We start from the raw sequence: 26,224 nt of genomic DNA, 5'->3' as shown, positions 1-26,224 counted from the left end.
GACTTTCTCTTGCTCTGACACTGCTCCTCTCAGCCTCCTCGTTTTACTCCAGCCTCCATTCTCCACCTCAGTCTGCTGGGAATGAGACTCTGGCACACAAGTACACAGTATGAATTCTCCCACAGGGGTATTCTCAACAGGGCTGACTCAGTCAACTGAATAAACACATCAATTCGCAGTGGGAGACAGGGAGAAAGGTAAAAACATTTCCTGTGATCCACTTGTAGCCTAGGCACTAGGCGTTTTATAGAAATGCAAGCCAGACAGAGGTACTGTTTTCCTAGAGGGGTAATGTAACCTCCGTTAAGAGGTCAAGAAGAAATTCTTAGTGGATTATTTTGTTACTTACAGAAATTTCTTTTAAAATTTTTGTTAAAAATGTAACAATTGTTCATATACTAAGTGAATGAAATTGGGATAGGAGTGATTCAACATCTTCTCTCATATATTCTGCAATGTCTGAATATTTCCCCAAGTATACATTATTAAAAATGTTAAATGGTTTCAGATTTCTATTAAATTTCCAGGCCTCTAAATTTCCAGATTTCTACTAAAATTCCAAAGTTCTATGCTCAGAAGTACAACAGCCTTCAGCAAACTATGAGATAACAGTTCACATGAGTATTTCTAGGTATGAATTTACATCTACACTTACATAAAAAATGCTTTGTTTCTATTAGCAGAGTCTAAGCTGCTTAAGTATATCTCATCTGAGAAAAGAAATTATTAGCTTTCTCTTTAGTCTACAAGGTTAGACAGAATAGCTCTTTTCCCTAACCTACCAATTTATAAACTTTCTTCCGTTTCCAGTTAAAAGTAATTCCTTCCTTTCCTATATTCTTACAACATTTAGCTTGCATCCCCTACAAGACACTTAAATCTAAAGTCTCATATTTAGCAAATCTAAATATGTATTTTAACTCCCCTATTGGATTAAAAGGCTCATTATGATGGGTGGAGACAGTCCTGTAGAATGTAGACTCCCACATGGTACATAATAAATATGAAGTGTTAAACATTTATGAAATAGAGGAAGATTGAGATAGAAAGTCACGTGCACGCACATTACAGCAAACTGCTTTGTTGGGCTAGAGAGCATAACAAGGAATAACACAGAATGAAACAAGTGTTGATATCTTGGGTTGATATCAAACTGGAGCGTAGCGATGGGAAGGTAGAACTGGTGAAGTATTAGGAAAGAAAAGAACATTTACATGCTTGTGCTTTATGCACTTAATTTCCTTCTGTTTTACAAACACAGGCTTTAAGAGTCGTTGACCTGCTGTGAGTGAAAATCAAATGTAACTATTAATTTCTGAGTTGAGAATGATGTCTTTCTCTTTTAAACCACAGATAGTAACAGAGGCGATACACATTATATCCAGCCTTTTGGTGTACAATGTGAAACGTGCTAAATGTCTCCATTCTAAATTCAAATATACAGTTGTCCCTTCGTATTAGCAGGTAATTGGTTCCAGGAACCTCCCAGCCCCCACCCACCACAGATGACAAAATCCTTGGATACTCAAGTCCTTTATATAAAATGGCATAGTATTTGCATGTAACCTACTTACACACATCCTCTTGTATACTTTAAATCATCTCTCGATTACTTATAATACCTACTACAATGTAAACGTTATGTAAATAGTTGTTATGCTGTAGTGTTGAGAAAATAATGACAAGGCCCTGCATGCTGGCTCATGCCTGTAATCCCAGCTCTTTGGGAGGCTGAGGAGAGAGGATCACTTGAGCCCAGGAGTGTGAGACCAGCCTAGCCAACACAGTGGGATCCCGTCTCTACAAAAATTTTTTTAAAATTAGCTGGGCATGGTAGCATGTGCCTATAGTCCCAGTTGCTCAGGAGGCTGAGACAAGAGGATCACTTGAGCTTGGGAGACAGAGGCTGTGGTGAGCTATGATCACGGCACTGCATTCCAGCCTGGGCAACAGAGTGGGACCCTGTCTCAAAAAAGAAAAGAAAAGAAAAGAAAAAGAAAAAAGAAAAGAAAAGAAAAAAGTGTCAAGAAAAAAGTCTGGCCAGGGACAGTGGCTCACAGCTATAATCCCAATGCTTTGGGAGGCCAAGGCAGGAGGATCCCTTGAGCTCAGGAGTTTGAGACCAACCTAGGCAATGGGAGACCCTGTCTCCTAAAAAGAAAAAACGTCTGTACATGTTGAGTACAGACACAGTCATCCAATTTCCCACCCTAATTTTTCAATCCCAGCTAGCTGAATCCACAGATGCAGAACCCGTGACTATGGAAAAACAACTATAGTATCACAGTCATCAAACAGGAACCCATTCAACGGTCTATTGCCTTACCCATAGCAATCTCACAGGTTCAATCATCACCTACCGACAGGTGACTTCCACTGTTTTTTCTAGGTCCAACCATGTGCTTTCTCCCTAGTTTACATGGGATGTAATAAAAAAGAAAGTATGAACCTGAAAGGCAGACTTGAGTTTAAATCCCAATTACACCTCTTACCAGATGGGTTGTTTACTTCACAGGTGGTTGTGAAAATTAATTGAGAGAGCAGGTGAAACTGTTTTGTAACTGATTCTTTAGCATATTTTCTGTTCCTACTGAATTATACTGAATATTATTTAAAAGCTATGCACAGTATTGTAAGAGAACACAGAAATGACCCAAAATATAATTGTCTTCATATTTCTAGGATAATTAAAGTCTGTGCAATCTTAGAAAGACAAGGGTGTATTTTTGTTTATATCTTCTCATTTATTCCTCAACTTCACTCTAATTTTCTCAGTTTGGTCATCTTGAGTCCCACTTATATACATAACCTACTATTGTATTAATTCTAACCAACAGGCTGCAAATCCTAAAAGCTTCTCAATTCCCATACCACATATATGGTCAGAATGGACCATGCACACAAACAGATCAATATTAATTTTATTCATACCATCATAAAAAGAATCACTTCATTATTTAGGTAGAGCATATTCTCACCAGTTTATTACTACTGACAATGTCACTAGTAATTTTTCTAGTGCTGTTTATAAATGGAAATTAATTTTCCAGGATTATAATACAAATAAAATGTTTTTAACTATTTTTATAAATTATATCATTTTGATCCCTTGGGATTTGCTTAGGTGGGCTCAGATTTCAAGCTCTATTTGCCTTTTTTTTGTTTGTTTGTTTTTTTGTTTTAAAAAAAGAGTACCTAGGCAAAGGCCTATCATTCTTCTCAGATCTGGTACTAAAAGCAGTGGTTTCTGCCCAGGTGTCTATGACAAGAGGAAAATAACAGCTATATAACCGTTATCTCAGAAAGATAAGAAGACAACACTGGATTTAAAATCATCTAGGATCAACTTTTTTTAAAAAAAGTAACTCTGTAGAAGAACAGACCAAGAAAATCCAGACAAACAAAATGGATAAACAAACAAAGACAAAACAATGCTCATTTGCTAGACTTAAAGCAAAATTACTCTAGATTCTTAACGTGTACAAATACTTAAACAGTGCTACCCCCAAATCTCCTTCCTTCAGTATCTAAAATATTCTGGTTCTTTTTTTTTTTAAGTCTAAAGAAAACCAAGCTATTGAACTATTCTTAACTTTTTCTTAAAACCACCATAACCTAGAGGAAGAGCTATAAGGTAGGATTGTTCTGCTTTTCTCACCTCAAGGAAGTTTCACAATTTTGAGTATCCAGAGCAGAAAAAAGTGTTAGTGTCTAATAATCCTGAATACATTTCTGGGAAGTTAGGTAAAAGTAATACATTTTCTCTTTTACAATACATCTAAACTACACTCAGAGCCATAAGATGTTAGGCAACTTGTAGGTAAATTTGATGTTGGGAGGAAAAATCTACACAATGAAATCTCCATGTACTCTCCAAATATTTACATTCAGGTTGAATTCCAAGAATTCGCTGTTCACTTGGTTGTCTGGAACTTACTGAATTGCCAAGATCCCAAGGAAGCTCATGGAAACAAATTCCATTATTATATAATAAGGATTACTGTAATAAAAAACCAATCGCCATTGAAGTATTAAGTTTAAGAAAAAATGTTGTCTAATTTTGGGTAAGGAGTTCAGACACATCCATTCCTGCTGCAGTCTCAACAGTAAGATGCAGTAAGAAACTACTTCCATAATACTCAGCTCCTCACACCTATCAACTCATCTTTTACCTTGTTCTTTGAAAAAAAAGATGCCCCTATTTTATTGCATATAACACCCACTCAAGGAACATATTTAGAAATGCACATGTCAAGATCCTTTCCCCATAGATTAGGATTCAGTAGGTTGGAGCAGGGACCCTGGTACTTACTGGTGTAGGTGGTTTGGGTCCCACATTCTGAGAAACACTGATTTAGAGGCTTTAGCTGGCAAAATGGGAGAGAATTATGGTTGCAGCATGCCTCCAGGACATGTCCTGAAGCATCTACACCTTTAGAAGAACAGAGTCAGTTAAGAGATTAAAGAGGGCATAGAGGCCAGGTGCAGTGGCTCCCAAGGTATCCCAGCACCTTGGGAGGCCAAGGCATGCGGATCACATGAGGTCAGGAGTTCAAGACCAGCCTGGCCAATATGGTGAAACCCCGTCTCTACTAAAATTACAAAAATAGCCAGGTGTGACGGCGCATGCCTGTAATCCTAGCTACTTGGGAGGCTGAAGATGAGGATCACTTGAATGATCGGAGTGGTGGCTGGTAGTGAGCCAGGATCGCGCCACTGCACTCCAGCCTAGATAACAGGGTAAGACTTTGTCTCAAAAAAAAAAAAAAAAAAAAAAAAAGAAAAGAAAAGAAAAGAAAAAAGAAAAAAAAAGGCGGGGGCATAAATGATGAGAGGAAGGTAATGGTGGCTATAAATGTAAGTTTCCTAAGAGTAGAGGGTTACCTTCTTATATGGAACCTACAGCTAGGAGAATAAACACTGGTTGTTTTCTATAGTGCAAATCTACTGAAACGTAGGCCTCACAACGGATCCTTCTTTTAGTATGGGTATAACTAAAGAATCAGGACCAAAAGATGAGTGTGCTACAGCCATGTAAAGGGGAGACAGAATTCAGGAACATGACCATTACAGTCTTGAGCTCTTATAAACAGACAATTAATAAAATAAATTTTTTTTAAAAACCAGGCAATACAATATACATCCTTGCTTAGAATAACAATAAATGACAGAAGCTGGTATATGTAAATTTAAGGGCAGTTATAGGCTTGGTCAACAAGAATATTGTAAATTTGCCTCCAAATCACTTGTCTTACACACACACACACACACACACACACACACCTCTTTTAAATTACTCAGAGGGAAAAGCCAGTTCGGTCTTCCCCTTGAGGCTGAGTTTTACAATCTCACAGCAATGAATATTTAAACAGGAAAATAAATATTTCAGAACAAAGTCATTCAAACCTATAGTCTATTAGGTAAAAAGCAACAAACCCTGTAATAGTCTTAATATCTCCAACCTCTTAAAAGCTCTTTCCTCTATTTCTCCTTAAAGAAGTATTTAGTCAAGCCTGTAATCCCAGCACTTTGGGAGGCTGAGACGGGCGGATCACAAGGTCAGGAGATTGAGACCATCCTGGCTAACACAGTGAAACCCCGTATCTACTGAAAAATACAAAAAACTAGCCAGGTGAGGTGGCGGGCGCCTGTAGTCCCAGCTACTTGGGAGGCTGAGGCAGGAGAATGGCGTAAACCCAGGAGGCGGAGCTTGCAGTGAGCTGAGATCCGGCCACTGCACTCCAGCCTGGGCGGCAGAGCGGGACTCCGTCTCAAAAAAAAAAAAAAAAAAAAGAAGAAGTATTTAGAACCTCAAACATTCATGAATCATGTCTTCCACTGGCAACAACAGACAGCAAGAACTACTCTGGTTCAGTTACTTGCTTCCTTGGAAATGGAAGGCCCTTACACACAATTAATAGTTAAACGTCTATTCTATTCAATGTAATCAGTGATTTACACAATCTATGGAAAATTATTCTTTTTCTCAACCACACTTTTCACTACAATCTAAATTAATTTATTATTTATTTTGTCATCATGGACAATTATTTTGTCATCTTCCATATGCTAAACTGGAATAGCCTTAAAAATAGTCACAGCCAGGTGGGGTTGCTCACACCTGTAATCCCAGCACTTTGGAAGGCCCAGGTGGGAGGACTGCTTGAGGCCAGGAGTTCAAGACCAGCCTGGGCAATATAGCGAGACCCTATCCCTACAAAAAAATTTTTTTTAAATAGCCAGGTGTGGTGGCATGTGCCTATAGTACTAGCTACTCAGGAGGCTGAGGCGAGAGGACCACTTGGGCCCAGGAGTTTGAGGCTGCAGTGAGCCTAGATCATACCACTGTACTCCATCCTGAGTGACAGAGAGGGACCATGTCTCTAAGGAAAAAACAAAACAAAGAAATAGTTGTAACTCAGGTTCCAAATAAAACACTGGCAAGGTACTAGAGTGTTTTCTGAATTACAAAATATTTAATTATGCTTTATAAATGTTGTTAGGCATTCTGTTGTAGTCTACCTCTTTAAAATAGAAAATTCACATTATAAACATACAGTAACAGAGAAAAATTTTCCCTATCCCTTTCCCAGAACAAAACACATTTTGTCTACAACCATGGTTACATGGTGGCTTATATATTCTCTAATCATTTAACAAGTAAAGTCCCTAAGTCAACCAGGGACTGAATCATAAACTACATCATAGCTTCCTCACCAAATGAAGTGATGATGAGCACATAACAGGTGCCCTTTAGAAAATGCCTGGTAATTGAATTAACCAGGTAATTGAATACCTGCTTCTGCAGTATAAGTTTAAAAAAAGATAGGAACCATTCTCTCAATAGCTTTACCAACTCTGCCAGGGACCTCACCACAATATAAATAATCATTCTATGAAAATATATATAAGGCTATATGTGAGAGTCCACATTATGTACTATGGGGAATTAAAAGAAAAATGAGCCGCTGTTCTCACCTAGGCTATCTACATAATGTTTTTTGGTTTTTAAAGAGTTCAGCTTTATTTTAACTTAACCTCAACCTAATGAACTCTCCAAGCAGCTGCCAGAATGATCTTTCTAAAATAAAACCTAAATCTGATAGTTAATTTATCTTCTTAGAATCCTAGACTCCCAATGTTTACAGTCTCAAGTCCAAATACCTTTGCATGGAAGTCATGCCTCTTGCACACTTCATCTATTCAGCTTCAACTCTTGCCATCAAATATTTATTGAGTATCTATCGTGTGTTAGATATTCTGTCCTAGTTGCTGAGGAAACAACAGTGATTAAAAAGCCAAAGTCCCTGCCTTTATGGAGTTTACATTCTAGTAGGAAGAGACAAATAATAAATCGGCAAGCAAAACAATAAACAGATGGTGTGCTACAGAGAAAAAATAAAAGGAGGGTATCAGGGTATTGGGCTGGAGAGACAGAGAATTTCCTTTTTCTACGGGTGGTATGGAAAGGTAACACTGATCATATTTTTTTAGAAATTAAGGCAACAAGTCATATGTGCATCTGGATGGAAGAAGACTCCAGACAAAGGGAACACAAATGCAAAGTCCCACAGGCAAAAACACAAGTAGCTCATTCTAAGAACCAGGAACATGGAGGCCTTGGAAACCTATGTGATAACACTGGTGTAAGCATGAACAGAGTGGCAGGAGATGAAGTAAGAAAGGTAGCAGTGGGGAAAGACGATATTGACAGAATTCCTGTAAAGCTTACAGCCACTGCAGGGATGTTAGCTTTTACACTCCACTGAGAGTTCTGGGCAGAGAAGTGGTGTGGTCAGAATTAGGTTTTAAATGTACCACTTGGCAAAGGCAAAGGCAGGGAGCCCTGTTGGGAGGCGACCCTGATAATTCACCTGAGATGAGGAGGGTTTGGCACAGGTGGTAATCTAATGTGTGTCGAATGCTGAAAAACAGCATGTACTATTTCACCTTCCAGTTTATTTGCACATAGTATTATTTCTGCTTAGAAAGCTTTTCTCCTTTCTACTAATCGGGCTAATACGTACGCAATCTTTAATATGTATTTGGGCATTTACTCCTCTCTAGAGGTTTCTGATTCACTCAAATAGGGGGAAAAAATCATTCCTTCCTCCTCCCCTCCCCAACCTAATACTTAACTCTATTGTGGTACTTATATTCAATTACAATTATCTGCTTACATATGTATTGTCTTTACAGAACATGAACTTGTTGAGGACAGGTAATTGTCCAGATCTAATTCATCCCAGTGGCTGCCTTAAAAGCCCTCAATAAGTATTTGTTAAAGAAATAAAAGATGTTTCAACCTAGTAGAGTATATAAGCAAACACAAAGTTTTGTTATAAGAAAAATGATATGGTTACAGAAAGCGACCAACACTCAGCATCGGGAAACAAAGGTGATATGAGGTAGGGAAGACAAAGAGATTCATTAGGATGCCACAAACTTTGAAGGGACTTTATACTAAAGCTATGAACTACATACAATAGGCACAGTGAGTGAGACATAGATTGGGGGGCCCAAGTGAAGACAATCCAAAGGCAGAATTGGCAGAACCTGGCAACAGGTAAGAGTGAGGAGAAGACTACTAGATTTCAACCTCAAGGTACTGTATGCTAATGAGGAGTGAGCAAGAAAGAGTGGGAAAGGAGAAAGGATCAATTCTAGTAGTCCAAGATGTTCCTGATATAAACTAATTAGATTCTACTTTTTCATATTTGAAGTTCATTCTGTTTTCTAAATGCATTCTAAAACATCTTTGATAGTTATTTCCAGGGTGTTTTGGTAACTCATTTTTCCTTTTTAAATTTGATTTTTTAATATTTATCAAATTAATACAAGCACATAATGCAAATCAAATAGGTAAGAAGAGCTTATGATGAAAAGCAGCAGTAACCTGGCCAGGCGTGTTGGCTCACGCCTGTAATCCCAGCACTTTGGGAGGCCAAGGAGGCCTGCCTGAGGTCAGGAGTTCGACACCAGCCTGGACAACATGGTGAAACCCCATCTCTACTAAAACTATTAGCAAGGTGTAGTGGAGGGCGCCTGTAATCCCAGCTACTTGGGAGGCTGAGGCAGGAGAATTGCTTGAACCTGGGAGGTGGAGGTTGCAGTGAGCCGAGATCGCGCCAGCCACTGCATTCCAGCCTGGGCGACAGAGTGAGATTCCGCCTCAAAAAAAAAAAAAGCAGTAGTTTCCAGTCCTTCCCTCTGTCAGTCCTTTGAGGACTGACCCTCTTTTAATAGTTCCTTAAAAGGCGGAGGTTCCCAGGCCAGAGCTGCCATTAGGGATTACCGACTCCTCTGACCACTCCCAGGCTTTGGCAACACATGCTCAGTATAGACCTGATCTGCCCACAGGACAGCAGGACCTGGCCTCCTCTCCTGAGGCCACTGAAGGAAGGGGTCAAGTGAGTTAACTGTTTGTATAGCAAACTTTGACCAAGAGGAGGAGGGGCAGGAAATGGGAGGAAACCATAAACACCTCTTCACACCTTCTTTGGATGGAAAGGACAGAGAAGCAATAGCTCTACACAACCTTCCTGAAGACTTCCAGTAAAACTAAGCAATCAGCAAGGCCTATTACAAAGACAGGGCCAGCCTTTCTGCCTTCTTTCCCTCCTGCTTTCCTGAGATGGTACTCCCCAATAAAGTGTTAGTGGGTAAGGTTTTTGTTTCAGGCTAGAGAACACTAGCTAAGAACACAGTCTATGACTTGTGTCTTGTATTTTCCATTTTGGTGACTTAAACCTCTACTTTTTGGGAACATCTCCAACTCTATTTGGCTATCCTTCTACTGTGTGCTTTCTATTGACAATAATGCTCTAAATCTCCTTTTGTATTCTCTAATTGTTTCCTTTTCATTATATCTAGTATTGGTTTTATAAATGAGTATTTTAGTTAGAAGATTCCTTTAAAGTTCTCTTCTGTTTCCTGCATTATTTGTTGTCCCTAGGTTCAGGTTTTCTTTTTGTTTCTTCTGGTCTCTTTCATGCTAAAAGTTCCTCTCAGACTTCTAATGATCCTCACGCACTGGTAACCCAGGTAAAAGGACTTGTTAGCTAGTATGAGTTTCCTCTGTGAATTTGTTTTCCGATTAGATCTCTCTTTGGAATTAAAATTCTAATGGGAACTCAGTATAAGACAGAGAAGAGCATGTCACTGGCAGGCTTTGTTTTAGTGTAAGCCACTAGCAAAGTGCAGAATGCCATCCCCCTAAATATGAGACTAAAGGAAGGGGTGCCAATATCTAACACACACACAAAATTAAATTTCCCCAAACATTCTGATCAACTTCTTTGGAGACAAACACTGTTTCATGTTTTATTTTTCCTTTGGGTTTTCTTTTTTTTTTTTTTTTTTTGAGAGAGAGAGAGTCTTGCTCTGTCGTCCAGGCTGGAGTGTGCAGTAGCACAATCCTGGCTCACTGCAACTTCCGCCTCCCGGGTTCAAGTAATTCTCCTGCCTCAGCCTCCCAAGTAGCTGGGATTACAGGCACCCACCACCACACCCAGCTAATTTTTGTATTTTTAGTAGAGACGGGGTTTCACCATGTTGGCCAGGCTGGTCTCGATCTGACCTCAGGTGATCCACTCGCCTCAGACTCCCAAAGTGCTAGGATTACAGGCATTAGCCACCGCGCCCAGCCTTGTTTTTCCTTTGTTAATGCTAGAGAAAGGGGGTGGCATAGTATTTGCTGACTACTGCCACTGGGAAGGGGTTGGAAAGGCTCTGTCAGTGCCAGGTAACTGAGCTATCCCCTAAATAAACACTGAATTCCTGCTTTCTGTCTCTTTTTCATTTTTGCTCACAGAGCTCCCATGGGTTCCCCCTAGGCAGACTGGCTTCCACACCACTAGCAAGCAGCCTCCTTGTATTCACTGACAGGCATCTGTTTATTCTCCATTTCATCCCTCAATTGGTCCTCACTAGCTTTAGCTTTTCCAGAAATTTAGTAACTCTCTTGTTTATTAGTGTTACATCTCACCTTTTTCTATTTGCTATTGCTGATTTATTTTTTGTACTTCTGTACTGTTATTTCAGTGGAGTCTTATAAGAGATGTGAGGCAAATGAAAGCATCTATCTATCATCTTGACCCAGAAGTCATGATTTATTTTCTGCAAAACAAGATTTCAACCATAAATGAGTTCTGTTAATTCCAGTTTCCTGTATAGATTTGAGAAAGGTGAAATAACTATTAAACATTTATGTTTCTTTAAAAAAAACCTTTAACAACTCGAAGATTTATTAAAAGAAAATTAGAGAAGATTAAAAGGAAAATAAAGTGTTTACTACAATTTTTGAAACCGCCTGGGTACTTATGCTTTAATAAATTAGACACATTTAAATTACAGGAAGCAAAGCAACTCAGAGAAGGATCAAAACTAAATATGTGGCCAGACGTAGTGGCTCACGCCTGTAATCCCAGCACTTTGGGAGGCCGAGGCGGGTGGATCATGAGGTCAGGAGATCAAGACCAGCCTGGCCAACATGGTGAAACCCCATCTCTACTAAAGATACAAAAAATTAGCCAGGTGTGGTGGTGCGCACCTGTAATCTCAGCTACTCGGGAGGCTGAGGCAGGAGAATCGCTTGAACCCAGGAGGCGGAGGTTGCAGTGAGCCGAGATCACGCTATTGCACTCCAGACTGGGCAACAGGATGAGACCCCATCTCAAAAAAAAAAACCTAAATATGTGCTGTAAGTCACAGTCCTAATGCCATCTACAAATACACCCAGCATTATGTGCTAAACATTATTTGAAATCCTTACAAACAGAAAAGATTTACAAGGGTCTAACTACTCTCAGAAACAAAAGAAAAAATCAAGTAGTTACCAGTTAGAATGCCTAATTTTTCATCTCCCTCCTTCTTCATGAAAGGAATAGTGGCCCAGATCAGAATGCAGTCTAAAGAGGAAAACAATTCCCGTTACCACATTGATCTCTAGCAAATGGATCAATAAGGCATGCCATGGACTCTGATCCTTCAGTCAGGAATGGCAATGAAATGTAAACCAGTGATTGCAACATTGAATCCTTCATCACAATGAGGCCAGCCTAGAGAAGAAACTGGAGTCCTATGTTAGAAGTAGTCATCAAAAATGCTATTATAAACAGACTGTTACTACTGAACAGGAAAACCTACCTCATCCTAAGAAAGGTGGCCTGCGGAAGACAGAACTAGGGGATACCTGAAACCGCTAATAAAAGAACCAAAAAGAAGCCATCCATACTTAATAGTTGTTTGGTAATGAAAATGTTTGTAGTTTTCACTCCACATTTCCTGTGAAAGTCAAGTCAATGCTAAACAAACAGGGCATACTTTAAAAAATAATAAAAGGACATATCTATTTCTTTTCTTTACTTATAGTCTTCCTCACTTGAAACTTCATTATTATTATCAATTAAATCAACTACACTATCCAGCTTCATTCAAGAATAATTTTCTAGGCCGGGCGTGATGGCTTCCGTTTGTAATCCCAGCACTTTGGGAGGCTGAGGTGGGTGGATCACATGAGGGGTCAGGAGTTCGAGACCAGCTTGGCCAGTATAGCAAAACCCTGTCTCTACTAAAAACACAAAAATTAGTCAGGCATGGTGGCATGTGCCTGTAGTCCCACCTACTCAGGAGGCTGAGACAGGACAATCACTTGAACCTGGGAGGCGGAGGTTGCAGTGAGCCACGATCTCACCATTGCACTCCAGCCTGGGCAACAGAATGAGACTCCACCTCAAAAAAAAAAAAAAAAAAAAAAAAAAAAAAAAAAATATAAAAAAAATATTTTTTTTTTGTTTTTTTTAAAAAAAAAAAAAAAAAAAAGATAATAATTACCACTATTAATGTGAAAGAATAAGAAAAAATAGGAAGCATACATAGTCCAAAATATAAATGCTAACAGCTGAGTTATAAGTTCTCCATGTTCTTTTTCACATGAACAGTCACATCAATACAAATATGAGGGGAAAAATCACATTCTTCTTAACTAAAGATTGCACAGAAGAGATAGGCTAAGTAAAATTAAACAAACCTCCCCCCTCTGCATTTCCTGTTTTTCCAAAATGCCCCCTGGTTCCTCAGGAGGGAAAACTTTAAAGCATATATAGTAGCCTCCTTTCTCTACAGGGGTATGCTCCAAGACTCTCAGTGGATTCCTAACAGCACTGAACCCTCACCTACTGTTTTTTTTCCTATACATACCTAACTATGAGAAAGTTTAACTTACAAATCAGGCACAGTAAGAGAATAACAACAATACTAATAGTAACATAGAACAATTATAACAATATACTGTAATAAAAGTTCCCTGAATGTGGTCACTTTCTCACTCTCTCTCAAAATACCATACCTTAGAATTTTCAGACTATGGTTGATCATGGGTAACTGAAACCATGAAAAGGGACACCGTGGATGGGGGGGATTACCTTACTGAGATAAGCTTTTTGTCACAGTTGCTCTATATTAGCAACCAACAGTCAGGTGACCATTTTAACTGAAGTTAAGAAAGCTCTAAACAATGCCATCTACTTCTTTAGTTCCACAATGCATTCCCATTGAAATCTATAGATAATCTGATTATCATTTAAATAGCAATGACTCAAAGAGTCTAAATATTGCTTATTGAGGTTTTCTAAGGTTCCATCAAGTTTGCAGCAGTGGTCATCATTTTCACATTCCGGAGTGCCCCTATTTTCTACACTGTTTAACACAGTGAACAAATAGTACTTTGAATTTTCTCCCTCCCTATTCTGTAAGATTTGCAAGGGCAGGTAATACATCGGAAAAAAGGATGCTTCTCTTTTTCCGCAAGACCACAAATCACACCAAACTACAAAACCATGGAAACTTTATTTTTCCTGTGTTCTTGCTTAGGTATTTCTGCTAAATGACTTTTTTTTTACCCCCATTAATTTTATCAATCCTAGACTCTCTGAAACTATCCTACCACTAAACCTCACTCAATAATAAAGAATTTGATTCTAATTTCAGACAATGTCTTGTATAACTCGTATACACACATACACACACAACAATGCCATAGCCATTCTTCTCATGCCTTCCACTTCTGCCAAACTTCTCAAACTCTTTCCTCACATAAGCCTCTAACAACACTTTATTGACATCATTTTCACGTAATTTACCATATTCCACCTTCTAGTATAATTACTTACACATCTTATGCATTCTTCCCTAATACTCCTTGAAATGAACTGTTCAACTCATTTTCAATCATAAATTTAAAATATATTCAATGAGATACTGCTTAATTTTCTTTTAAAAGTATGTGTTCACTCTTCGGCTTCCAATCAAGATGGAGTAACAAGAACCACATTTAAGGCCAGGTGCGGAGGCCAAGGCAGGCAGATCACCTGAGGTCAGGAGTTTGAGTCCAACCTGGCCAATGTGGTGAAACCCTATCTCTACTAAAAATACAAAAATTAGCAGAGCATAGTGGCACATGCCTGAAATCTCAGCTACTTGGGAGGCTGAGGCAGGAGAACTGCTTGAGCCTGGGAGACGGAGGTTACAGTGAGCCAAGATTGCGCCACTGCACTCCAGCCTGGCTGACAGAGTGAGACTCTGTCTTAAAAAAAAACCAAAAAAAAAAAAAAAAAAAAACCCCCCAAAAAACCAGATTTATCTTTCTACCTGAAACTACTAAAAAAAACACAAAATACATGAAACAACAGCACTTAAGACATTGTCTAGAAGGCAAGGAAAGACAGAGATTCCTCAGTCAGGAAACAAGCAAGTTGAGCTTTACAACTGCCCCAACTTATCACATGGGTAAAGTTTCCAGGCTGTGGCAGAGAAGGAGGGACCCAGGCAGAACCTGGTGGGTTCCATGAATTGAGAAGATAGAACTAGAAGTCTAGAGAAGCCAAGACAGCACAGGGGACGGTACTGGAGAAAGCTGCAGACAGAAAGACAGCTCTAAAGATCTCAAGTACTCAATTGAGTGCTGACTGCCACATCTATGTGTGAAACTTCCAGAGGCTGGGGAAAGAACCACTTGAAAGAAATACAGGCAACAGTACTAGGAGCTCACACAGTGCCAAGAATAAGCCTGTTCTTAACAGCCAGAGTGGAAAACCTAATGATTTAAGGAGCGTCGATTAGAGTCTTAAACAGAGTCTTGCCTCAGTGGCCAGGAAAAATTAACCAGAGACTAAACACAGCTCTAGTCCTGTCTAACAAAGCTTAAAAAACAAGACCTGAGGTTGGGCGTGTGGCTCATGCCTGTATAAATCCCAGCACTTTGGGAGGATGAGGCGGGCGGATCACGAGGTCAGGAGATAGAGACCATCCTGGCTAACACAGCGAAACCCCATCTCCACTAAAAACACAAAAAATTAGCTGGGCGTGTTGGCACGCACCTGTAATTCCAGCTACTCGGGAGGCTGAGGCAGGAGAATCACTTGAACCCGGGAGGCGGAGGTTGCAGTGAGCCGAGATTGCACCACTGTACTCCAGCCTGGGTGACAGAGCGAGACTCTGTCTCAAAAAACAAACGAACAAACAAAACAAACAAACAACCCAAGACCTGAAAGGATCAAACTTTTTCTAAGAAACTTAGTTGTGCTGTAAAGCTCAAGAATATTTACAGAAATAAAAAATTATCTAGCATCCAACAAGATAAAATTCACAATGTCTGGCATCCAATCAAAAATTACCAGGCATGCAAAGAAGCAGGAAAAATACAACACATAATGCTGAGAAAAATAAATTAATTACAACTCACCGAGAACTAATACATACGTTAGAATTAGCAGATGAGGACATTAAAACATTTGTGTCCCATACGTTCAAGATAAAAAAGGAAAAAAGGAAAAAAATGAACATGCTAAGAAGAGACATGAGAGGTGTGAAAAAGACCCACATTAAATTCTAGAGATGAAAACTATAATCTGAGATTTAAAAAACACATACGCACCCACTGGATTGGATTAATGGCAGACTAGACGTTGCAGGGAAAAAAAGGTAAGTACATTTGACGTTACCATATAGAAGTTATCCAAAAAGAAACAGAGAGAGGGAGGGAAAAAGACCTAAAAGAACAGTGAGCCTTGAAAATGACATAGAATGGCTGGTTAGGATCTGCTAGATATCTGCGATAACAAGTTTTCAAAAGTAGTATGTAAAGAATCTAACTCTTGGCCATCTTGAGTGGAAGGCAAAGCAGAGAGGAAGATGACTATGCTCAATATAGCATATTTGGTATACTTGCCATGGGTTGCCAATCCCTAAGATTTCATTGTCACCTTCCAGTTCTCTTTCTCTGTCATGCTCTTTCCCCAGTTGCGGGAGTCATGCTCTTCTTCCTTCCTGCCTGACTTCCCAGGAGGCTAGAGCTCCTATGCCATTTACCATCATACACACAGGTTTCCACCTCCACTAGAACATCTATACTACAAGAGTTTCCTGTGTCCCTCAAATAGTTTATTCCAAAATCTTCCCAATCTTCTAGCTATGTAAAGCATGTATTTCCCAAAGTACATGTGTGTTAAGTATTAACTGGTTTAAATAATAAGCATTAAGTTATAAGTGACTACCCAATTTAACTCTCCCATTCAACATTTCAAAAGAGGACACTATCAATGAATTAGCAAGTTAAAAATCATTAATTAACTCAAAAGAATATTTGCCAGATGCTAACACTGGTGATATAGTCCCAATCCTGAAAGAAACTGTAGTCTGATGGAAAAAAACAGAAATACACTCACAATTACAGTACTGTATAAGCTATAAGAAAAATGCATATAGAATGCTAATGAAGCACAGAGGGACAACTCTGTGAGATAGAAAGATTTCTGAAGTAGGTGAAGTCTAAGCTGAATCTTTAAAGACAAATTAATCACGTGGGAGAAAAATGCATTCTGGCCCAAAGTAATAAATAATAGTCATGTGTCACTTGATGACAGGGATATGTTCTGAGAAATGTGTCCTTAAGCAAGTGTGTCTTTGTGTGAACATCACACAGTGTACTTACACAAATTTAGATGGTATTGCCTACTACACGACTAGACTATATGGCGTAGCCTATTGCTCCTAGGCCACAAATTTGTACAGCATGTGACTATACTGAATACTGAATACTGTAGGCAAGTATAACCCAAACCTAAGTATGTGTGTATCTCAATATAGAAAAGGGACAGTGAAAATAGAGTATTATAATCTTATGGAACCATTATTGTGTAGGCAGTCTGTCACTGACCCAAATGTTGTTATATAGCTGATAACTAACATGAAAAATGTATTTTTTTTTAAATATGAAAATGTATACAAAAAGCAAGAAGGTATAAAATACAGCATATAGATGGAGAAAGGAAGTAAAGAAGAAGAATCTTCGTATTTTCTGGGGCTGGGGAAATAAGAGAGCAAATCAGGGGATTCATTCTATTGTAACAGGGATCCATGATGACCTGCCAGAACCACTCAAAACTGTCTCTCTGTCATGAAGCTATACGGGAAAACTTTACCTACGCTATAAAGGAAATTGCGAGGTCCTGTATCCCTCTAAGTCAGGGATCAGCAAACTATAGCTTGTGGTTCAAAGCCAGCCCTCCACCTACTTTTATATAACCTGCAACTTAAGCATGCTTTTATGTTTTTAAATAGTTAAAAGAGGCCAGGCGCGGCAGCTCACGCCTGTAATCCCAGCACTTTGGGAGGCCGAGGTGGGCGGATCACAAGGTCAGGAGATTGAGACCATCCTGGTTAACATGGTGAAATCCTGTCTCTCCTAAAAATACAAAAAATTAGCCAGCCATGGTGGCAGGCACCTGTAGTCTCAGACACTCAGGAGGCTGAGGCAGAATGGCGTGAACCCGGGAGGCGGAACTTGCAGTGAGCCGAGATCGCACCACTGCACTCCAGCCTGGAGGACAGTGTGAGACTCTGTCTCAAAAATAAAAATAAAAATAAAGTTGAAAGAATCATATTTTGTGACACATAAACATTACATGGAATTTAAATTTCAGTGTCCATAAATAGTTTTACTGGAACACAGCTATAACTAACCATTCATTTACTTACCATCTATAGCTTCTTCAGTGCTTCATCAGCAAAGCCGGGTAGTTGTGATAGAAACAACACGGCTTGCAAAGCCAAAATTGTTTACTATCTGGCCCTTTACAGAAAAAGTTCATGGATCTTTGCTCTAAGTTAAGAGTCTTTTCAAAACCCAATCTCCTTCACTTAAGTCCCAGTTTGTCTCTTCCAAACTTCTTACAAGGAATCATAATTAACATTAGGAAAAAAGAATACAGTTGTATCATTTGTGGACATAAAACATTCATTTATAATATCGTAAAATAATCACTGACTTCCATTACTCAGTGACAGTAACCTTTGAGGGATCAGGGCAAGACTCAGAGATTAAAAGACAGGTAGATTCCTGCCAATCAGCTGAGAGCATGCTTTATAGTGGACAGAAAAACAATATTCTATTTATTCTTTTTAGGAGTTCAAGGTATTATCCCTTCATTTTTGGAATTGTAAATTGCCAACACTACTAGATGTTCAATGTGCTATACAAACTGACTAAAGCCAGTTGTACGCAATGGCTCATGCCTGTAATCCCAGCACTTTGGGAGGTCAAGGCGGGTGGATCACCTGAGGTCAGGAGTTCAAGATCAGTCTGGCCAACATGGTGAAACCCCAACTCTACCAAAAAATACAAAAATTAGCTGGGCATGGTGACGCACGCCTGTAGTCCTAGCTACTTGGGAGGCTGAGGCAGGATAATCACTTGAACTCAGTAGGCAGAGGTTGCAGTGAGCCAAGATCATGCCACTACATTCTAGCCTGGGTGAAAGAGTGAGACCCTGTCTCAAAAACAACACAAAAAAGAAACTGACTAAAGCCAAACATGTTATCATAAAACAACATTTATAACAAAGATATGATACTTAATACTCATAACTGTAAAATGATGTTTGCCAAATGCTGGGAAGGAGGCAGGGGATGGAGAGAGGTTGGTTACTGGGTACAAAAACACAGTTAGAATAAATACGTTCTTGGCCAGGCGCGGTGGCTCGCACCTGTAATCCCAGCACTCTGGGAGGCAGAGGTGGGCAGATCACTTGAGGTCAGGAGTTCGAGAGCAGCCTGGCCAACATGGTGAAATGCTGTCTCTACTAAAATTGCAAAAATTAGCCAGGCGTGGTGGCGTGCACCTGCAGTCCTAGCTACTTCGGAGGCTGAGGCAGGAGAATCACTTGAACCCAGGAGGTGCAGACTGCAATGAGCCGAGATCTGAGCCAAGATCGCACCACTGCACTCTGGCCTGGGCAATAGAGTGAGACTCAGTCTCCAAAAAAAAAGAAGAAGAAAAAGAAGAGGAAGAGGAAGTGGAAGCGGAAGTTGAAGTTCTAATATTCGACACACAGTGACTATAGTTAACAATAATTTATTATGTATTTCAAAATAGCTAGAAGGGGAGATGTGAAATATTCTCTATACGAAGAAATGATAAATATCTGAGGTGATGGGTATCCTAATTACTGATTTGATCATTACACATTGTATGCATGTATAAAATATCATAAGTACTCCATAAATATGTATAATTATGTATCAATAAAACTTAAAAAGTAATCATAATTGATATTTTTACTTAGCAATTAGACATAAATGATAAATCATCCATATAAATTAATGCAATTAGTCCAGGACAGTCAGTAAACATTCTGGAAACCGTATGTTTTCATATCTATGAGGAATAATTCAAGGAAGTAGGAAAAATAAGCAAGGCAACAGAAGATTAAAGGGAACATTCAGCAGTATCTTCAAATATTTGGATTTTATGTAGAAGACATGAAACCACTCAATGTAACTCCAGATGAGAAATCGAGAAGGAATGAGAAGACAATAATGAAAACAGATTTCAGCTCATAAAGAACACTTTTCTACTTTTCATGGCCAACAATGGAACTATTTATCTTATGAGGCTCACAGTATAACGGAAGAGCATGTGAATTTGGGACTAAATAGATCTCCAGTTTGAAACGTCTCTCTCTCTGTTTCCAGAGTCGCCAGGTTGCCTGACCTCTAGAATCTCAAAGTCTCATGCAAAAAATGGGAAAAACCTCACATACCTCAAAGATGACTGACAAGTGATACATAATGTGAATAATTATGTTTGTAAATGTGCTATGTATGTAAAATTGACTGGCACAGAGTAGGTAAGCAAAAACAAAGACTTATTTTAATAACAGTCATTATTAGTGGTGGTTAAGAACAGAAATGCTGGAGCCAAACTCCTCGGATTTCCTAATTTCTACAACATGGACATTAACAGTACTGCTGAGTAAGTAGATAAGGCTGCTGAGTGGAATAAATGTCCTAAAATATGTAAAGCACTTAAGACAGTGCTTAATGCACAGTATGTACTCTGCATTATTATTTAGCATTATTAGACAATATTAATATTTTTTTCATAAAATAATATATACTTTATTACATATTATAATAATGAAGCCATTTTATTCAACAATGAATTCCGTTACTGCAAGTGTTTTATCAAAGTCTTAAGTCAGGGATGGAAATTTCAGAAATGAATCAGAGTCTCAACTAAATTAATTTATTCACACATTCAACAAATATTTACTGAATACCCAATACCTACAAGGGGTAGCATACAGTGGCTAAGAATACCAATTTCTAAGCCAGTCTGTCTAGATATCATTCCCCACAAGATCTCTTAGCAGCTGTCTGAACTTGGGCAAGTTACTTAACCATCATATGCCTAGTTTCCTTTTTGTACAATGGAGATAACACAGGGTTACTGAGAGGACTCAATGAGTTAATGAGGGTAAAGTGCTTAGAACAGTATCTGATATTAATGCATCATCAGCAGATACAAAGATTAGCTATTTTTATTATGACTATGTGCCGGGCACTGTTCTACACACTGGGAATACAACAGACTGCTGACGAGGATCCTGATCTCAGGGAGCTTCTGTTCGGGGTTGGGGAGGAGACAGACAACAAACATATAACAATCAATGATAAGAACTAAAATCAGTGACCAGTGAAGAAAAAGCAGAATGAAGGTAGGAGTGACGAGGGAGTGCTGGTTTAAGCTAGGAAAGTTAAGGGAAAGGTCTCCCTTGAGAAGAAATATTCGAGAGTAGAACAAACTACATGGGTACCAGTGGGAAGAGCATTTTGGGCACGCAGCAAAGCAGAAGGGTCCTAAGAAGGAGGGTCTCAGGTATGTTAAGAGAACAGCAAAGAGGCCAGTGTCATTAGAATGAAATACAGCAAGAAAAGGATGGCAGGAGATGAGGCTGGAGAGATAGCCAGATTTCTGATCATGCAGGGTCACAGGATTTTATTCAGAGACTGAAGGGGAGCAACTGCAAGGTATAAACACAGGAATGACAAAATCAGACTTGCATTTTAAATGACTCACTCTGGCAATGACCTCTAATGAATTAGTTTCCTGAATTTAATCATTCTAATAGTAATAGAGAAACATGTAAGAGTCTGGGAAATAGACACAATACATCGTGATGGCAGAATGCAGCATTTCTGACTGCCTAGAAGAGGCTGAACACTGGAGCCCGCTAAGAAGGGTGCTACAATCAAAAGAGCAAAGTATTTACTGCAGGGGAGCCTTCTATTTGTGCCTGGCAGATTTCACATACAAAATGTTGGGAGGAAACGTTCAAAAAAGATTTGACAGTGGTTTGGAAATGTTGAAAACAAAGAGTGAGGAATTATGACTTCAGAAGGGAACGTGTGGGATACCAATAATGTCAGATCCCAGAGAGGAACGGTATACCAGAAGGAGACCAGGGTGGGTAAAGGGTGCTGTAGCATCTAGTATGACTGGTTCCCAGAAACTATCTGTCTATTATAAACAGATGTCCAAGAAACAATCCCTAGGTAAGGAATTCCATGATGAAAAGTTCAAATTTGAGAGAGATAAAATTGTTTGCATATGGCAATCTGTGTAGATCAGAGTTTGGAATTTCTCAGGGGAGAATAGAAAACTGGAGGAACAAAACCAGGAATTTGAGCTTACGCCTTATCACTGAGAGGAATGAGGAATGTCATTACCGTTCAATATGAAGATGTCTTCTGTAGCAATACAAATTTAAGTAGTAGGTTGTCAAATATTAAGCTTACCTAGACCCAACTGCAAAACTAAGGAGAAAGATAAAGGGAAAAAAAGAGAAAAGGGGCAAAAAAAGAAAGAAAAAAGTGTGTGCGATTAGGGGGTGACTAAGACGGAAAAAACAATTTAATGAGTCAAGAGTGCTTGGATTTCATCATAGCTTCATTTATGAAATTCTGGGTATCTTTTCAAGAAAGTTAAGTAATTTTTAGAAAAGCAATACTTTTCAAGAGACAATCTTGGCCTCGGCGAGGAAATGGTTATAACTAAAGATATGGAGCAATGTAGAAGAATTCAGAAAGAAACCAAATCTCTGGAAAAAGTGAGGCTTTTTTTTCATTGTAAAGGAACATAAATTTAGTCTCCAACCCACAATCCTCGCCTATCCTCCAACTCCCCAAATCCTGCAAAGCCCATAGAAAGTGGATAGTGTGCCAAAACAAACAGTGTGGCTGCAGCTGCGTGGATGAAGGGTGGGATGAGGTTCGAGTGGCAAGGGAGCATGACTGGCAGGCAACCGAATGGAATCACTTTAAAGCAGTACCACAAAATGGAGACTAAATGCTGTGAGGACCTCCAGAATTCAGAGAAAATGGGATATGCTTAGCAAAATCACAGAATAGATTCTCTACTCCAATTCCTTTCAAAAACCAGACAAACAAAAACAGGAAAAGAGAAAATGAAACAAAGCAAAACATACCTGCTCTCTTATCTGTCTTTAATTAAAGCATAAAATACCCTCCCTCTTCTCTTCTCCCAACCACCCAGGAACAGAAGAGCAAACTGGCAGCAGCTCAGGTGAAAGACTTCAGCCTTCCAGCTACAAAGAGGGGAGATAGCAGACAATGGAACTGGTGATTCATTACAAAAGAATACACTCCAGAGCGGCCTGCTGCCACATGGACTCACTGCACTATTTAAAGGAACAGCAACCCCCTTTCCAACCTCCCTTATTCCTAACACCTTCCCTCCTCTTGGTCCTGATGGAAAACAGATTTTGAAGAAAATGCCAGCAAAGCACTGAGCTGTCCAAGAAAGGGAGGGCTTTGTGTTCCACAGAAACTGGCAGTCTTATACCACAGTAGAGTACAAAAATTTTCTTTCACATCCATACTGTAAAATCCTTTCCTCTCTGCCTTGTCCACTTGTCCTTTCAACAATAGACAGTATAACTGAGTTTGAGTTTGGCTAAACATTTATTTTTTACTAATTAGTGTTGAAGTCATTTGCAATTTTGTTTTTCGAATTTTACACATAGTACAAGAATGATTTATCTTTCCTTCATATTCTACGTTGCTATTTTCATAAATATGACATGCAATAATCTGGTCATTATGCCCAAAAATAAGAGATCTCAGTGAAATACTCCTACAACATATACATGAACAGCCGATAAAATTAATGTTTTATGTATCACATAAGCATGTCTATCTGCTATATTAGAATTTTGTGATTAAATTGCCATTTGCTTTTTAGCTGAGCACTGACTACTTACTATAAACGACAGAGCAGTTTTAATTAAAACAAAAACAGGCCCTATAAAAGTAGTAATAAAGTGCATATGTAGTAATAAAGTGCATACACTGTGCAAATACTGACAAGGATCTAATATGGTATGATGAAAAAGTCATCCACTGAAAGCCCTTTTCCGACAACTGAGCAATGGAAACTGGGGACTATAGAAATGGTATCATCTGAAGATGCAAAGAACCTAGGTAGCAAAACAGTGAAAACATATCCAAACATCTCTCTTACGTTGTAATAAACCATTTAACTTTGATAACCCAGCCGTAACCATCAGTATAGACATTCTATATTGAGAAAGCTTATGTGACAGGTCATTATCAAATGTTGGGATTGGATGTCTGGCTCAAACACAAACATACACACACACACATGCAGGCACAACACAACACAACACAACCACAGGACAAATGAAAGATTTGGCCCAGCTGGTTATTTCCTTTGAATTTTTCCCCCTAGATTACTAACAACTATGTACATTACATTAACACAGAAGGTATATACAACAAAACAAATAGGCTGGAATACTGAAAATTCTCAAATTTGATATTCTATCCTTTCCAGTTGTATAATTTCAGGATGGGCAAAAACTCATAACTTTTCTTCAATATTTAGCACATCCTGATAAAACATGGTGATTTTATTATAAGAATTATTAGGCACCCCAGAATCTCTCTTTCCAGTTTCCATTTATTTCTTCTACTTCTTTCCTAAAATTATGGCTTCTTTAAATACTAATTATTACAACCACAATATTAAGTGTGCATAAGCATGTGCACTCTAACTTCATGCTCACATACACTACACTTACCAGCTCCTCTAGAAACTAAGGTGAAATGTTCCATGAGGCAAAACTCATTATACAAATTTCCATTTTAGATAATTCTTTCACTGGTTTAAAAAATACATAATGAAAAGTCAAGGCATTGAAAATCCTTCAGTAATTGCTAAGAAAGAAGAGAGCTGTTACCCTCTAATATTGCCAGTTAATAAAAATTGAATGAGGGCTCTAAGGTCAAGCAAGTATCATCTCCCAAGCAACAAAGAGAATCCAGAAACAGGATTTCTCTTTTACGTAAAAATTTTTTAAAAATATAAAGCAGTATTTCAAAAGAGGTAATTAGACTGATGATGAGGGGATAAGACGTGGAAGAGAAATATTTCAAAAGCTTCTCTGCTTTTCCAAAAGAGGAAGGAGTTTGCTGAAATTTTCTAAACTCAGATTTGGTGAAAAATTACTTTGAAAAGATACATTTGAAACTTCTCTTTCCTCCAGGTCACAATGGGAAAATCTCCCTACAGGTTTCCCTCCTTCCAAACAGCACTGCAGGGCATTATATAACTAAACAGGATTCCAGCTCCTAAAATGATGCCTCTATGCTGATAGCTAGCTGGTTCTCTCGCCCTCCGGTGGTGACTGGGAGAGGAAGAGAAGAGAGAATACAAAAAAAGGGCAACCTCCTTAAAAGGAAAGCACTGTCCAGTGATGAAATTTCCCCACAGAGCATAGAAACCTGGAGTGAAACTGATCTTAAGTCTGAGACTAAAGGACTTGAATGTTCTATAGTGTAAATGATTTCTCATGGATAAATCAGAGCCTCATCATTTCCTCTCAACCTATACATAAAGGAAAAAGGGTAATGGGGCATACAGAAGGATGCTAACAAGAAAAATTGCCTTGCCAGGGAGAACTGTGGAAGAGCATTCACCTTTCCATTTGTCAGGAATGACTTGCTAAAATGCAGATGAGATATTGCCTGGCATAACCAAAGAGAGGCAGGGAGAAAGAGGGGAAAAGGAGGAGGAGAGAAAGGGGGATTGAGGGGGTTGGGGGAGAGAGTGAGGAGGAGTGGGAGAGAGAGAAGAGAGAAGAACGAGAGGGGAGAGAGAGGGAGGAGAGATATCTTCCATTTCCTACTCTCTCTCCTTCAAATGTATTTTAAAGCCTGTGTGATTGTGATTTATACATTCAGATTTGTTCTCCTGTCAAGGAGGGCTCTACCTGCCTCTGTTACACCTGAATGCTCCTACTGAAAATCTTTGCCAGTAACAAAGCCATGAAAATGAAACATTCTTTCCTAACCTTCATTTTTAATAAGCAGTTTAGAGTAACAGCAAAACTACAATTCCATAGCCAATCCTGAGAAACCAAAGTGAATAAGGAATCAGATTTCCCTACAACACAAATTCTTCTGAAATTCTTAAAAGGAATCCTGCTCCCCTCTTTTTGGCAGTCTACAAGAATCTCTTCCTACCTCTGCAGTCTTTCTCTCCCTCCCTCTTCTCAGAACCAAGACAAAGAGGTAGACAAATCCCCACAGGGTCTTTCCTGAGCTACAGCTGCACAGTACAGGAAACAGGAATCTGCTATGGAGTTGAGGGAGGGGGAAGAAAGGATACGGATACATAACACACACATATGCGGACTCAACAGACACAGACTTTTCAGCTAATAACAATACATCTGGGCTGTTCTAAGAAGACAATAATAATTAAAACTCTTCTGACTATACTCCACCCTCAAACCTTTATTTAGATCCCAGAGAGGAGAAAAGAAACATACCGAGGAAGCAC

The 26,224-nt window shown here is 39.0% G+C and overlaps 1 protein-coding gene across 33 annotated transcripts in view; it reads right to left on the bottom strand.

Annotated features, from left to right (window-relative positions):
* Positions 1-26,224, bottom strand: part of RBFOX2 (RNA binding fox-1 homolog 2) — a 359,885-nt gene that overhangs the window by 77,075 nt on the left and 256,586 nt on the right. The window contains exon 1 of one of the 33 annotated variants that reach the window (XM_009217210.4): positions 22,827-26,214. The exons of 29 other annotated variants lie outside the window; for them this stretch is intronic. The gene's annotated coding sequence lies outside the window, so the exon portion shown is untranslated. Of the gene's footprint in view, positions 1-11,837; positions 12,514-22,826; positions 26,215-26,224 lie in introns of those variants that run through there. 3 more of the 33 variants (XM_009217208.4, XM_009217209.2, XM_017945283.2) reach the window with 3 other exon arrangements.

The sequence above is a fragment of the Papio anubis genome, chromosome 16, assembly GCF_008728515.1.
Source record: "Papio anubis isolate 15944 chromosome 16, Panubis1.0, whole genome shotgun sequence".
NCBI lineage: Eukaryota > Metazoa > Chordata > Mammalia > Primates > Cercopithecidae > Papio > Papio anubis.
Note: the sequence above shows the minus strand (reverse complement) of the source record. Positions and strands in the feature narration are given on the sequence as shown.